Source organism: Zosterops lateralis, assembly GCF_965231275.1.
Source record: "Zosterops lateralis genome assembly, chromosome: Z".
Taxonomy (NCBI): domain Eukaryota; kingdom Metazoa; phylum Chordata; class Aves; order Passeriformes; family Zosteropidae; genus Zosterops; species Zosterops lateralis.
The window spans coordinates 82,051,333-82,067,637 of NC_139800.1; the positions used below are offsets into that span (position 1 = coordinate 82,051,333).

At 40.0% G+C, this 16,305-nt stretch overlaps 1 protein-coding gene across 1 annotated transcript in view; it reads left to right on the plus strand.

Annotated features, from left to right (window-relative positions):
- The window catches only part of LOC310922701 (connector enhancer of kinase suppressor of ras 2-like), a gene marked incomplete at both ends in the record, with an annotated part of 168,642 nt that overhangs the window by 47,935 nt on the left and 104,402 nt on the right, over positions 1–16,305 (plus strand). The gene's annotated exons all lie outside the window — the stretch shown is intronic.

The following is a 16,305-nucleotide window of genomic DNA, read 5'->3' on the forward strand; positions in this document are numbered from 1 at the left end:
AGAGCCCATTAATATTTTGATGAAGGATCAGGTAATGTGTAAGGTCCCTTTCATTTCTAGTTAGAGAAGTATCTAATTTTTCCCAGTTAATTAAGCCTGTACATGAAAAGCTGTGAACAGACACAGGGCCTATTTCTAGTTCTCCTGCTGCTCTTTGGTGTGATTTGATGAAAATTGCTTTACATCTCTTTGGTTCAGTTTTCCTACCTGTGAAGTAGGAAATTATAATGAGATCTGAGCTTTGCTAACAAAGGAAGTGGATTAGAATGTGCAGGCAAGAGCTGGAGAGCAGCACCAGCACCCTGTCCAGCAGGAGGGTGATATTGCAGCTGTGGAAGGTGCTCCAGCCTGGAAAATATTCCTTTTTTTTTTTTTTTTTTTTTTTTTTTTTGCGGATTTTATCTCTCCCATTGTGTTTTCTCTGTTGGACAGGCTTCAAAGAAGAGAGCTCTCATTTCTGTGAGGTTTAAAAAGATTAACAACATCCATATTCACTGTGGGAAATGAGATCCTTACCAAGGGCTGAACTCTGAATTCTGACTGTGCCTCTTCCCAGCCTGGCTCTTCTTTGTGCATTTATAACCAAAATTCTGAAATCTCTCTAAAATAAATGTCTGTATGCTCAAAGGGGCTTTGCTTCAGTCTGAAACTTCTCCTCAGACTGGCAGAGTTGATGTGTTCAGCAGGATTTGGCGGTGTTTGCAGCAGCTTTGGGGTGTGTGCAGGGCCATGGAAGCCAAACCCCCTGCCCCAGCCAACACAGAGGCACCTCATCCCTGCTATCCCCTGTCCCCAGGCCCTGGAAATGGAATTTCCAGGAGCCATTTCATACAGATCAGAATCTTCTCTGATTCTCCCTTGGTGAATTTGAACATTGAGAAAAATTCAGCTTTTTTTTACTTCTAAGAGGAGATCCATTGACTGTATTTTTTTTTTTTTTTTTTTTTTTTTTTTTTTTTTTTTTTTTTTTTTTTTTTTTCCAAGCAACAGCTAAATTCAGCTCTTTTTGGTTGAAAAAGAAGCGTGTGAGAACATGGCATATGGCTGCTTGCCTGAGAACTGGGCCTCGTGTTTACTGAAAGAAATTGTAATGTGTTGTTGGCATTCATTGTAACTCAGCTTAACTGGGAGCCTGCCAGAGCCCAATCAAAATGTGTTCACAGTATATCCAAAATACGGCACAATTGCCAACTTTGTAGTAGCAAGATGTAACAACCTGTTTGACAAAGGAACCTGAAGTTTTCCCAACACAAAAAGTAAACTCATCACAGGTTGTTTTCAGCCCCGTTAGCACCCTTTTAAAAATATATCTTTGTAATAAAATTCGAGTGTCATAAAGGGAGTCTTTACAAGATCATTTCAACAAAATTGAGAATTTGATTTGGCATTTATAGCTGCAAAAAGAGAGGGGAAAAATGCCTTGACTTGTCCCCTGATGAGCTCCACCACTGGATTGCTTGCTCAAACACTGGTGATCACTTCATTTTGGAGCCAGTGGAAGTTATAGAACAGCCTCCTCTTGACTCTAAAAGGCGAGGTGGAGGTAGCTGAGCACCCTTTGAAGGTGTTTAATCATAAAACTGATGAAAAGAATATCCATTGAGGTATCATCAGTTATCAGTCAGGTCTCCAGGGATTTTTCCTTCAATCCTTCAAAAAGGAACTTGTTTTGACCTTTTGTCTTTCCATATGTAGAGCCAAATCTCTTTGATTTCAGTTTGGACTCGGTGTATTTACCAACCTGACCTTGCTGAGACAGACTTGTCCAGGGAAAATGGAAATAGGAATTTCTTTCATGTCTCTGTCTCACATTCCTGTCCCTGGGCTGAAAAGTGCCCAGCAGGACACTTCCACCTCTCTTGGCTCCTCACTGGCTTCAGGTCTCCAGAGCTGACCCAACCATCAGTCATAGTCTGGAGGAATTTCTTCTCATCATCTCTTTGCAGCCAGTAACTTCACTTTGAAATGTGACCACTGTTCTCATATTTTCATCCCCCGGTGATTTGGTTTTTTTCCTCAGTCCACTGAAAAGCCATAACTGTGAGTCTCTAAAAGGTTATGCAGTATTTGCAGTATTCTCAAGGTACCATCCAAGGTTATGACAGAGGAAGACAGTGAATGGATTATGAGATGGAATATGAAATTTTCTTTGGTGTTTATGTCTTTCTTCTATTAGCAGCCTACCAAAATTTCAAGGAATGTAGTTTCTTTACAATCAAGTGTTAAGTCAACAGCACATCAAGTCCCTAGAGTGGAAAAAAATTGAGAGGGGTCAGTTCTGGAAGATGTAAATACACTACAAGAAATCATCTTTACTGAACAAATTGGCACTCGTATGTGTACCAGGAAGTACCAGGGGAGACATTAATTCCTGTAGGGGATTTTTCAACATGGAGAAGGCTCTAAGTGAGGTATAAATTTTCTGTGGGATGTCCTTCCAGAGACATGAATTTCGATCTGTGAAATTGGCTGGGACCATCTCCAAAGCTTTGTCCAGTGTGGGCTCAGCCCAGCTCTGCTCAGCCTGCTCTGGCCAGGCTCCAGCAGAGCACTTGGGTTTGATTTGAATCGTGAATATTCCTGTGAAATCAATTGGAGGATTAGCATTTTACAGAGAAGTGAGGCAGGCACTTAAGTTCTTGGTTGAATCAAGGCCACACTCTCACAAATCATCTGTGCAGTGACTCCTGTATTAAATAATGGCTGGCACCAAGGATAGGACTCTCCACAATCCCACCAGAATTCATTACAAAAAATATTTTTCAGATATCTTTGTGTCCAGTGGGCTTTTCCATGGGAGGGGAGATCTTTGGGTGGGAACTTTAGTTCCAGTTATGGTTGCCACGGATTCCAATTATCTGACAAACATCGAATGGGAGATAAATCTAATTAAACTTCTACTGTAAAAGAAAATGTGCTTGGTTTGGAGAGCTGCGCTGGCTGGCAGCTGTTTCAGTGGTGAAATTAAACAACCACAGAATATGTCAAGCTGGAAGGGAACCATCAAGATCAGCTCCTGGCCCTGCACAGGACCATCCCCAAAAATCCCACCCTGTTTCTGAGAGCATTGTCCAAGGGCTTCTTGAGACACATCTCAGAAATATTTCCTGTAACTGTCAAGGATTTAACTTGAAAAATAGGAGCTGCTGAGAGGTAGTGAATAACAGGAGTAAGGTAGACATAGAAAATAAAAAGCATTGTACAAAAACAGAGGAAAATGACAGAAGGAAGAGCAGAATATCTTGGCTGATCAAGCCTAGGATTTCTGGTGGCAGACATGGAGATAGCAAAATGGTTAGGTTTTAAGCCCTGAATTTCAATTGAATTTTATATTAGTATACAAATTCTGCACCAGAAACTTGGTTAGCAGGATTATAACAATACAGTCTTAGAGAAAAATTAATAATAATAAGATAATAATAATAATAAACATTTATTTGATGTATGAATTTTCATATGTGCATTGCTTTAGTTAGTTCTGTTAAATTTTGAATTCATATTAGTATGGCACTAAGATAGACTTTAAAGAAAGCTCTTATGAGCAAAATTGCAAGAAAACAATGTGCAAATTGATTAACCTCAGTGTTTCTAGTAAAAATATTCACATAACCATCAGTTCTGGATTCTCACAGTGGCACTGGAAAGTGAGGACACAAATCAAGGCAGGACCATCAGGGTCTGACCTCTGCATTTCACTAATTGTGAGGATTTTTGCCCAAAGCAGGAGGAATCAGAACAGCAAGGAGCCTCTCTGACCCTCACTAGTGCAGTGCAATATAACTCTGACTTGGGAAATAATACAGATCCTGAAGCCCTCTAGAGGAAATACTAATTTTTCATTCTGTCCCTGAAAATGACTAAAGTAAGTCAAGGACATTCAAGTTTTGTAAATGACTTTTAGCATTTTTGCAAGCACTTGATTTTTTTTTTTTCCTTTTAAGTTAGAATCTGCAAGTTGCTCACAGGGAGCAAACAATATGATTAGATGTGTGTTAAAGGTTGTAATTTGAATTTTTCCAGTCCCACTGATATATTTTTAGGGAAAAGAAACCCTGAGTAGTATTGTCAATTCATCTACATTAGTTACTTAAACTACATTTGAGAATGTAACTTGTTATTGACAAAAGGATAGTAAAGGAGAAATCCAAATTCAATCTTAAACAGCTGCTGTGTTTAAGATAAAATTGACAACTTTTTGCTTCTGAAGTCCTTTAAATTCTTAATTACAGAGGCCATGAACTAGGGAGGGATGTGATGGTAGAGATGTCTTATGTAAAGTAGATCTCTTCAAAGCTTTTAAAAGGGAGAATCTTAATATATGTAAAATATATTAAATATCTGAATTAATTTTCAGATGGAAGGTAATCAATAGTTTGTGCTCACTTCAGGGAAATAATGCACTTAACCTTTAATTTTTAAAAGAGACCGATTAAGATTATGCTATATGATTAATGCAGCCTGAAATTATTTCACATAAGTAAATCCATTTCCATAACTCTTCCTTCTGTGCTAGTTTTGCATTTTGGACTGTGGTTGGGAGTGCTTTGAGCTGGGCTTGGGGTTGGGTTTGGGGTCGTTTGTAGGGTGGGGTGTTTGTCTCCCAAATCCACCCTGAGCCACGGTGGAAACCCACACAATTCTAGCAGAAACTGGAGCCAGGAGTGAAATCCTCTTATGCCTGAAACCATCCCTGCTTGGGGCTGGAGCCAGGCTGGAAGTGCCACCTCCACCTGCCCAGTCCCCTGAACCCAGGTGTCCCCTGGCCAGACAGGAGAGAAAACTGCGGCTCAGTGCTCCCAAAATCCTTTCAGTGCTCCCAAAAATCCTCTCAGCCCTGGGGTGATGCCTTTTTGAGGCTAAAACAGATACTTTTGGGGGGCTAAAAACAGGGGCCAGACAAAATTAGGGGAATAAAATCAGTTCTATTTACTGAAGGGTCTTCAGGTACATTTAGGGCAGACAAAGCCCCCCGGGGGCTGCACCCAAAAATGGACCACGACTCACGGGTATTCACACTTTTATGTTTGCATACTGGGGATTAATCTTCCAATTCCAGCTTTGGACAATGAAGTTATTTACCCCCAGTTTGCTCCCCCAACTCACTTTTTTTTCCATCTCTCAGGCCTGAGGTAGTGAGGGGTCCTTGATCCTCAGGCCTGGAGAAGAATTGTTGTGTCTGACCAACATGGGGAAGCAGCACCTCACTGTGTGTGGAGTTTAGAGTAATATACCAGAGAACTGCAGGATTACAAATATATGAAAAATATAAAAGCTAAAATCCTAAGGCATCAGGAGCAGCTGGGTTTGTGCTGTGGAGGAGCCCAGCTCATCCAGAGCTGCTCTGGGTGCAGCCCTTCCACTCCTGGGCACTGTGGGTGGAACCCCTGGTTGTAAATGGCAACACTTCCTTCATAAATTACAGCTGGTATAACCCTCAGAGAAGAACTTTTCAAGTTTTTTTGGGTTTTTTTTCAAGTTTTATTTTTGCTCTTCCTAGTATTTAAACGTTGGATAGAAAAACCTCTTGGATCCTGGATGCACTGAGTGTTTCCATATGTGCTGAGAGTGATTGAAGAAGCCAGATTTACATTTTAATTTGCCAAGTAGTGTTCCAGGAAGGAGAAATTGCAGCAATAGGTGGCACAATGCATTTTAATGGAGAAATTAATATTATCCTAATTTCTGAGGACGAGGTTGTCTTTGTTGCATGTGATATTTCTAAAAGTTCAGGAAAATGGCAACTTAGGAAAAAATAATCACGCAACTATTGCAAGAAAAAGTGTTTCATAAATATGACAGTCATGCATCTGACCTTTTCTGGACCATCTCAGTCTTGATTTTTCTGCTTTTTTTCTCATCACAGCTCTTTTATACAGGAGACTGTACCATGTACACTCACCTTCCCCAGTAACTCATTGTTTCTGTGTTACACTTTGCTTGATCCTGTTGGAGCAAAACCACTTGCTCAGTGAGCATAAGGAGCCAGCTCACCTCTCCTGTCCTTCACGTTCTGTTCTCTGGCTTATATGAAAAATAAACCAGAGGAGAGTTTCCTTTTTTGAGGCTTTACTGGGAATGGCTGTGAGGGAAGTGCAAAAGAAGCCATGGGGAATGTCCCCAGAAATATTATTTCATATTGTGCTACTTTTGCTGACACATAATTGATTTACCCTGGTCAATAGAGTATTTTTACAGCTATTACATTTACCTTTTCACCAGCAGGCCTATTTAGAGGGTTTATGGACAGCACTTACACTGACATGTTACCATTTGGTATCTCTGACTCCTTGTCTGATTACTTGAAAGAAAAACTTTAACTATTTTTCTGTGCAGAGCATAAAAATAACTAGGAATAGTAGCTGAGAACTCTGCAGTTCTTCCAGCCTGGTGCTTCCTTGTCAGAGAGACTGAAATTCAAGCCCTAGGCTGGCCCTATTTCCTTTTTTTGCACACTGCCATGACAAAGATTTAATCATAGGCATTTTAAAAAGTCTTTTTTCAAACATATGGGTGAGCGACATCCTATGGCTTTGAAATGTTTTGTAATAATTTGATTTTTACTTTTTTTTGGTGCTGAATTATTGCTTTGCTGGATATATTTTTCTTATACATTGAGTTGTAATCGTATTTTATTTGTGGCTATGTAATTCTTTAGATATGATAAGATTCTTGCTTGTTTCATGTTACTTCACGGAACTATTTAATCTTGGATAAACTATGTCCAGATCAAATAGCAAAATATTTAGAATTCAGAATTACAGCACAAAATAATAGTGATTTAAGATGTAGCAATATCTTTCATCATGTAGTTGAAGCCAGAGACTTAATCTATCTTAATCTGGCACTGCATGAAAAGTGGTAGTGAATAAAAATTTCTAGCTCTCATTTTGTTCAACAACAACCATAATAAATTTGTCTGGTATCAACATGGAGCAGAAACATGGAATAAAAATGGGGAAATGTAAAGAAAGGGAAAAGCTTCTTCGGGAGGATTTACAGTCTGAGGAGTTTTACTTCTGGGATTTCTTTCTATTTGCCTGCTTTAGTTAGTTTTGTATAGTTTGTATTGATAAAAATATGGATTCCTAGTTTGGGAATTGCCTTAATTGGTAATTCCTGCCAACGACCCGACTTTTAACTGAGCTCCCCACTAATTGCTAGAGCTAATTCCTCCAAACTGCTTAAGGAAAGAGCCTCATTTAAGATCATTCAGGTTTACAGAGTCAACAGGACGACATGAACAAGAGCTGCAGAGCTGTGAGTGGCATCCTTGGATAAAAGGAATGGGAGAGATGTGGGTGAAACCCCAGATCAACTGATCTGCAGCCTTTGCTGAGTAGTTACAAACAGAAACCATCACCAGAGCTTATGAATATCCCTGGGAAAAGATCAGGTGCTCTCCCTTTTCTTTATTTCTTGCAGCAATCTGATTTTTGGCATCTCTGTGAAGAGCTGTGCGAGGAATTGCCGAGGCCACCTTATACTTTGGGAATTTGCATCTTGCAGGTGTCTAAACTCTGACTCACGAATTAGGTCATGGACTCGTAGCTGCTGAAGAAATTGGGTTGAGCAGAAATCTGATTTGTTTGGGCTTTTCACTCCCAACGCCCACACTGGATTTGGCTGTTCTTTTGATATCTGGGATTTTTTAGTAAAATATGTCAGTGAAGTCGAAACAAGAATTAATGTATTTTGGCACTGAAACATCTGTAGCACTTTTTGTTTGATTCTCCTCTGTCAGCTCTTTATCCCCCTCAGCTCTGCAAGCATTAGCAGTTGTCAGGGGAGGATGTGACCCGGGGATTCTGCCTGTCCCACACGAGTCTGGTTGATTGGGAACATTCTGCAGCTGTAGATGTGGCTCAGGAAATTTCAGGGGGGTTTAGACATATTCTGGCTGGGAAGTCACTGTTCTGAGGCATCTGTGACACTGGGGGTTTTGATATGATGATGAACTGAATTTAATGTGCAGCTCCATTGCAAAGTGATCAGAGATACTTTTAGGGCAGGGCTCGTTTCACAGAACTTTAAATGTCTGTCTTGCTATTACATGGATTTTGCCAGGCAAGTTACTTCCTCTCTATTGATTAGCTCAGACAGGCTTGTTATCTCACTCTTCAGTAATTTTTTTGTTCACTTTTAAGACAGGGACAAATGGGGCATATCCCTGTAGTATTTGTACAAGAACTTCCTTGGCGTGAGGATTTTGTTTGATTTTGTGTGACACCAAAGTAGTTTTTTGAAGGTCAATCTGTGATTAAGACTTTCCTGTGCAGCCTACAAGGTGGATAAATCCTCAGAAGCGTGGAGGAAGGAGCTTTCAGTTATATTTATTTGTTCTTGTACTCTTGCTTTTAAGATAAGTGCTTGTAGATGAGACATAGTTAAAGCTGCTCCTTCCTTATTAGACTTGTTAACCTTTCTAAAATGGAAACTGTCTGGAATAAACTCACCTCAATGTGCTCAGGCTCTAGTGAAGGAAATACTGATTCCCTAATGTCTTTCTTTCTGCCTAAGAATTGTTCCTTTTTCCTGGTAGTTTTGGGGCTTTTGTTTGGTTTTGTTACAGTGGGAGGTTTTTTCCCCTCTGCAGTCTTTGGGCAGCAAGTTAATGGTTACTGCAAAAACATGTCTGGGAAGTGGAGAACTGGAAAAGTCTCCTCTGCCCTTGCCCTCCAACCTGGGCAGAGAAAACACAACCTTTGGCACTTGCTGCAAAAAGGAGGAATGTGAACCCTGATCACATAAATTCTCCACTTCTAAGCAACACAATCCCTCATCTATAAAGGGTGGATGTTGTTTCTTCTCAGTGTTCTTACTGACCTCAGAGATGTTTGTTATCACGTGAGTTATTCTGACAACAGAGATCTTCACTCTTTTGTGATTGCACAAAGGGATTTAGGAGTTTTATTGTGCTGGTTCTGCATTTTGGTTTAAGAACAGATCACGAATATTCTTCTAGATAGATTCACAAGGCCAAAAATATTTTGTGTTGTCTTGTTAGTTGGTTCTAAAAGTGTTTTTTAAGATTTTGATATGTATTCCAGGATGTCTGTGCTGGAACCAGCACTTCTGTCAGGGCAGGCTCCCATCAAACACTGTCCCAAAAATTAAAAATGTTCACATAGTCCAGTGCGGGACATAGAAGCACTTGCCTTGCACTGAGCGAAAGCATTTCTCTTTTAAAATAAATGTAACAAATTCAGGATCCCAGTGTCCTCAGCTCAGAGACTCTGGAATGTGGAATAATTTCCTCAGCTAAATGGGAGGTCTGAATGTGGAGGCTTTGGAGGCTTGTGAGCACTTCCATGTCATCCCTCAGCCATGCTGCTGCAGGAGTGACTGGGGGCTGTGGTTATATCTTCATCAAAGAGAAAATTAATGAGTCTATGGAAAGACATAGGTTTTCATTAGCACATGGAGCTAATTAAGATGCGTCTGAGTTTTGTCACTTTTATGGGAAGTTCCTCACTAACAGCATCAGTGACATATCTTGAGGTTAAGCTGTTGGGAAATGTGGCAGCAAGGAGCACACACTTGGCCCTGAAAGTGTGATCCATTCTCTCTGCATGACACATCTCTTCCAGAAACCTCTTTGTGGTCAGGTCTAGTTCCAGCAAGCTTCCTGAAAATGCAGTTTATTGCTTCCGTGGTAATCCCACAGCTCCATGACACCTGTCAAATGTTGAGGACAAAGTTAGAATGGCTTCACTTCTTATTATTCATTTATAGGTAATGAAGGCAGAGCTATATTCAGTCATTTACTTCATATATATGAATGTCAGTTTAAGGGTGATGGCGTATCATTAAATCAAATTTTATTAGTTCAGCAGTTTGTTCATTTGCTATTAATATTGCTTGACACATCCCCTTACAGAACCTTCTCAGCTGCTGTGAACTCTTAAAATATTGATAATTTGAGCCCAGCTTTAGTCTTGATACTACGGTTATTTTGGAATATTGCTGCTGGAAAGATCTTGGACTTATAGGCACTGAGATTATGGGAAAAACCCTTGCTTTAGCTGTAGTAAAAATAAAATAATAAAGTTACAGCGGTGAAGTAGTATTCTCACTGGTTTTGCTTATGGGGTAGAATTTGGGAGGCTGGTCTGTGTCTCAGAGATGCCCTGTGGTAAGGGAACAGTGATGTTTGTCCTGATTTGAAGGAGGAACCTTGGAGGGGAACAACAAGGGCACTTACTTAGGAACTTGCTGTGGATTTTTCTATTCCCTGAGGAGTTTATCCCTTTGTCAGTGGGATCTGTGAGTGAAGCTCTGACCTGTTCCAGGGAGAGACGAGGAGCAAGGTTGGAAGTTTCCAGCTTGTGCTCTACCAAATCTGCTTCCCTGCTGGTTACAGAGGAGGCAGAGCTGACAAGCTCTTATTTTTCACACATAGAAAATAAAAGGATAGAGGCAGTGTGGAAGGAGAAAAAATGGGATATGGGGAAATGGAAGTTGGCAGTGAATGAAGGGAGTTGAAAATATACAGAGCTTTTTAGGGGATAGATCCCCAGAATTTTGTGCCAAGAGGGGGAAAGGGCTCTTGTGGCTGGCCCTGTTGAGCCAGGGACAGCTGCAGGATAAGGATGGGGAGGATGAGGAGTGGGAAGCCCTTGGAATGAAGGGCCAGAAATGCAGAACTGCTGGAGAGCCCAGCTGGAGCTGAGAGTGTCTGCAGAGGGCTTGGACAGGGCAGATCCTGGAGCTCCTGTGGATCCTGGCACTCTCACCAGAGAAGAGTGGAGCAAGGGAAGTACCTCATGGGCTGCCCAGCCTTGAGCAGTGGCCTGACACCAGTGGAAAAGTTTATGCCCAGTGCATTTCCACCCACTTTGCAGCTTGGAATGGAAGCCAATATTTTTGGTGTCAGTTGGTGCCTGGGAAGCATTAATTCAGAGTGCTCATCCCGCCCCAGTTCCTGTTCATGCAGATGAGGATCTGTAAATTCAAGCAGCACAAGTCTGCCTGTATTTGCATCTAAAACATCCATCTGTATCCCTGTGAATATCAGAGTGACGCAGAGGAAACTCAGCCGGGAAGCAACATTTAAACACATTATACTTGCACAGTCAAGCATTCAAAGGTCAGATAAACCCAGAATTGAGGGATTCTTTTCTTTTCAGAAAAAAATGGATTTTTTTCCCCTTCTCTGTGTTTGTGAATTTCTGCTGTATCTTGCCATTTAAAATGTACTTTTGGTGAAATTCTGTATATTAAAATATTCTGTATATTAAATGCATTTTTTGGTGAAATTCTGTATATTATATTTTTGTAAGCTACTATATTTCTCTAGGTCAGGTTTGTGACATGTAGGCTTAAAGATGCCAAACACCGCAATCCTTAGATTTCAAATCTACTCTGAAGTTTAGGAAAGTTGAGGCTTGAAATATTCCAAGCTTGGTGTTTTACAGTGTTTTCAAACATGTTCCATCTGTCTCTTTCTGAATTGTGGTGGTATGAAGATCCTTTTCTCTTGACACTCTAAATAGTTTTGATTTTTCTTCCTGAAGAGCTTAGGAACAAATATCTGGTATTTGAGAGTCAGCTTAGTGTGAACATGGCCCCGAGGATTATGCCTTTTCTTTATTTGGACTGAATAATTCTTAAAAAGCCTGTGAATGTCACCGGCAAAAACACCCACCTGATGATTTTCCTTGTTGCAAGTTACATAAGAATTGGAAAGGCTCCACTGTGCCTGAGCCCAGGGTAATAAATCAAAGGGGTTTTGATCAAGAACACAGCTGAATTGATGTGTGCATTCAATAAAATTGCATTTAGGAAAAGGCATGAATTCTCGCCAGTCCCCAGCCAACCAGTCAATTCCTTCCAGATCTTCTCTAGCTAGCTGCTAAATATTGCTTTATAATGGAAAATATCCCTTGTTCTTAAAAAAACCCCCACCAAACCCAACTTTTCTTTGCTTTCTGTAAAAATTACACTTAGACTGAGCCTGTGGATGCTGTTAAATGCTGGATATATTTAAGCAGATCTGCATATATAAACTGAAGGTTGTGACAGGAGCAGAAGTTTGTGCTGCCTTTTCCATTAACCACAGAATTTACAGCAGAGTAGTGAGAGATTTCATATTTCCTGTGAGTGAAGAGCTGATTTTCTGGACTTGTGAGTCCAGAAACAACAGTACAATATTTGAAAATTTATATTAGCCCATGTTTCACTTTGATCTGTTGATTTTTCACAACTCACCATTCTGCAAGAGCAGAGATAGTGTTGTTTTACAGCTTTTATTAGTCAAATGAGGCACATTAATAGGTTATTAATTTGTCTTGGCAGGCCAAAGTGTAATTCTACTGAACAAACAAATCATGCCATCAACTTTCAGCTTTTGTCCTTTGGATCCAGGTTGCACAGATGCTTCTATCTCAGATTCTTTATTGTGCATAAGCCTTTGTGCAACTGGGAGATTGGTGTTGTGCTGTGTTCTTTTAATTTCTAAATATGGTTTTAATCAGAAAAAAGACTGAGTACTTTGTCAGACCCTCAATCCAGAGACATTTTACGAGTGGGCTCTCATCCCTCTTGCAGCAGTGCTGAACCAGGAGTGGTCAATACATTCCCACTGAGCAGATTTCCCTCCTTTTTCACCCTAAAACCTAAAAGAAAACTGCATTTTCCTACCAGAGGGGCTGTTTTGGCATCCCCTCGTCTGTCGGGGAGTGCTCCTGTGGGAGCTGCTGTGCCTGTGCCAGGCAGAGCTGGCAGGGACCTGCCCTGCCCCTCCTTTTCACAGCCAGGGTTTGCTGCTCCAGCTGCATTTCCCCCCGGGAATCCTCATGGAGCAGCAGCAAGCCCATCGTTTGGGCAGGAATTTTTTTGGAGAGATTGTGGGAAATAGAAAAAAGCAGAAAGCTTTCATAGCAGTGCAGATGTAAGCCTAAAGTTAAAAGGATAAAAGAATGAGGACATAGAACAATAAGACAGTGTTTTCTGGATTTTTGGAGTTACTTAGCAAGTAGAAAAATGTGTTAAGCAAAATAATAGAAAAGTTTAATAATGAGGTTCTGTTTAGAAGAGTATAAAAAGTTCCTGAGTAATAAGAAATATGAAACAAGCACCTGTTGTTAAATATAAGGTATACATGTTGTTTTAATGTTTGGTTTATGCAGATAAAGCATAAGCTTTTTCTGTAAGCTCTTAACAATTTGCTATCTGATTAGGAAACTTTTAAAAATCCTTGTAACAAAGAGAACTTTTGGCTGCTGTTGGCAAGACATGAGCTGTTGCCATCTTTCAGTTGTCTCACCCTGTACTGTGGCTGATTTTACAATAAAGCTCAAGGAACCTCTCCCAGCAGTCCCGTCCCATTATTTAAAAATATTAAGATCCAACAAGAGATTACAAAACCATAGTTTTCAGTAGCATAGTTTTCAATAAGTTGCAGAAATCCACTAAAATACAGGAAAAAAGGAGAAGCAAAAAAATGCATGTAAGTGACAGAGAGACATATGGAAAATGGGAAATTGCAGATTTTGAACTTAGGAATTCCTTCTGGGATGGATCACACTTGACAGAATTATTGGTCCTGCAGTTCTCCTGTGAGAGCTGCCCTGGCTGCACCATTCCTGCATAAGAGGTGACAACTTGGGCCTTCCCTTCATTCATTTTATAGTCATTTTTTCAATAATAGTCATGCTTTCAATATCTCTGTCCAATGGCAGAGGGGAAGAGACAGATGTTTACATAACATGGCAACAGTGTTTGTGCTATTAATGGAAACCAAACCTGCCATTTGTTGACACTGATGGGAAGATTCATTTTAATCTCAGTGAACCTTATTGCCCACAATATGTGGCATCTCTTTTGTAGTGTTTGCTCTGAGTTACTATCTAAATATGATTTAGAGATATTTTTAAGGTTTTGCTTTGTTTTTCTGTTTCAATTATTCCTTTTTTCCCAATTATGCATTTCTAAAAATAAACGTTTTCAAGCTGACTGGCTCTTCTTTTCCTGCCCTTTCTCCCTAACGATTTTCTATTTTCTACCTCCTTTTTTTTCCCATGTTTCCTTGATTTTGCCTTTAGATGTTCTATTTGCAAAATCACAGTTTGCAGTCCATATATCTGAGTTGCTTCTTTTTCCTCTGCTCTTTGAATATGGACATAAAATTTTCCCAGGCCGTGTGGATTCAATATGATCTTTTAAAAAAACTTAAAAATGGAAAGAGAGAATACGGAACCATAGAATTTTTTAAGCTGGAAAAGACCTTTGAGATCAAGTAATCCAACCATACAGAAGGAAAATGTCAGAGTTTTCAAGTAGATGTGGTTTATGGGATGTTTCCCCTGATTTCCCTCTACAAGGCCATTTTCTCAGCACAAGGGTTTATACAGCTTTTAATGCAATGTTCAGCCAGAGCTGCTTCCCAGCTGACTCAGTCAGCACTTGGGCTGATGGATAACTCCTTTTTTCTTGGATTGTCCTCTCAAATAACAGTGACATATTAGCAAATGCCTTCAACCTTCATTGATTTTCTGTTAAGGTGAGTTAACTCCTTGAGCCCAGCTGGGTTGGAAAAACAAAAATTCTCCAACCCCAACTGTCATTTTCTCATCATTGCTGTAAGGCTCGGCTTTAAAGTAAAATATCCATGTTTAAACAATTTTTCTTCGATCATTTTATTGCACTCTGAAGGAGTTGTTGGTGAGTTACAAAATGTGTACAAATAAAATAAGAATGTGCAGCAAGAGAACTGCAAATTTCTGTGTTTCTTGCCTGTCCCTGATGCTGTGTATCTTGGGAATAGTGGGCTAATTTTATTTACCTGAATCTAAGCAGAGCTAAGGCCCCTTCCTTCTCTGTAGTTATGAATCTGGACTGCTTTCATACTTATCTAAACAGAAATTATGTTGGGGGAAAATGCATAAAGAGCCCTAATGAGACCTGAGTGTCTTGAGGAAATAAATATTTCATTTGTTTGGGTGAGTCAACACGAGCTCATTCTGTACCCTTTCTAATCCCATCTTGGATATTTTCATGTGAAAACAGTTGGAGCCCTGACAATAAAGAAGATGCTCCCGATGCTGAATTCCTGCTTTGGAATGTTTCACATTTCAGTAGCTGGCTCCCAGAGAGACAGAAAAGCAGTGGGCAAATCTCTCTTATTTTGTGTGTATTTATTAAGTGCTGTCATTCTCTGAGACAGCCTGGCCCTTTAATGATATATTTCTATATTCTCTTGTCAACTGCCACACTGTTTGCACCAGTAAGTAAATGCCTTGTAAAGGTGCCCTGGGGAGCTATTACAGAGCAGCACAAATAATACAAATTTGATTTTTTGCTCTGCTGTCATACATTCTCCCTGGCACAAAGGCAGGTTTAATACATCTGACTGCACACTTCTCACAGTGTGGCACATTCACTTGGGTTTTCCTAAATCTCTCTTAATGCCACAATGTTTGTCGTGGCCACTGATTCTAAATTTTTAAATTAATTTGTTTTCATTGAAAATAATTTAAATACATACCAGCAGTTTCTTGAGTTTTTCTGAGTTTTGGGGCGAAGTCTCTGGAAGCGAATCTGGGACTTGTGGGGTTTGGAATTTTTGCTCTGAAATGGTTTTTAGAATTGTCTTGAGCAAGTGGGAACAGAAACGTGCAAGAGCTTGGAGTTTAAAATGTTAAATAATAAATAGAGAATTTGCAGTTCTCAGCCAATGGAACTGAACTATACTTATGCAAAACCATTCATGAGGTCATTAAAAATAATGAACAGATGTAGAGAAGTTGTTTCCTATTTGCAGGCCATTCTAGAATGGAGAAAAGGTTTAGGTATTAGTTACAGACTACTGATTTGAGCTTTAAAAATCCCCCAAACTATCTCATACTTTTGAATTGCACCATAAAATATGACATTTTTATCACTGTAGTAGCTCTGTGTAGGACATAGGTGTAAGTGAATATAAAGCTGTGCACTTCACTTGGTAAATGAGCTTTTATCTATAACAAAACTTAGGACTATCAGTTTACACAGTAAATAACTAGATCGTGTTGAAAGATGAGTTAATTAAATGAAACTGCAACTGTATCCCCTGTATTTAGGGCCTGAGGAGGAACACATTGGTTTGTTTCATTTCATTCTTGTGCCATCGCAGTCCTTTAGTCCCAGCTGAACTGTGTTAATTGGGGTGTGAGTGGTGACACCCAGCACACCCTCGCAAGGTGTCAGAACCCTTTTCCTCAGATGCTCTGCAGACTCCATGTCAATTTGACAATGGCTGTGTGCAGAAGTTATGTTTTGGGGCTCTGTCATAATTGCCCAAGTTGGTTATTTCTGTGGTGTCTGGAT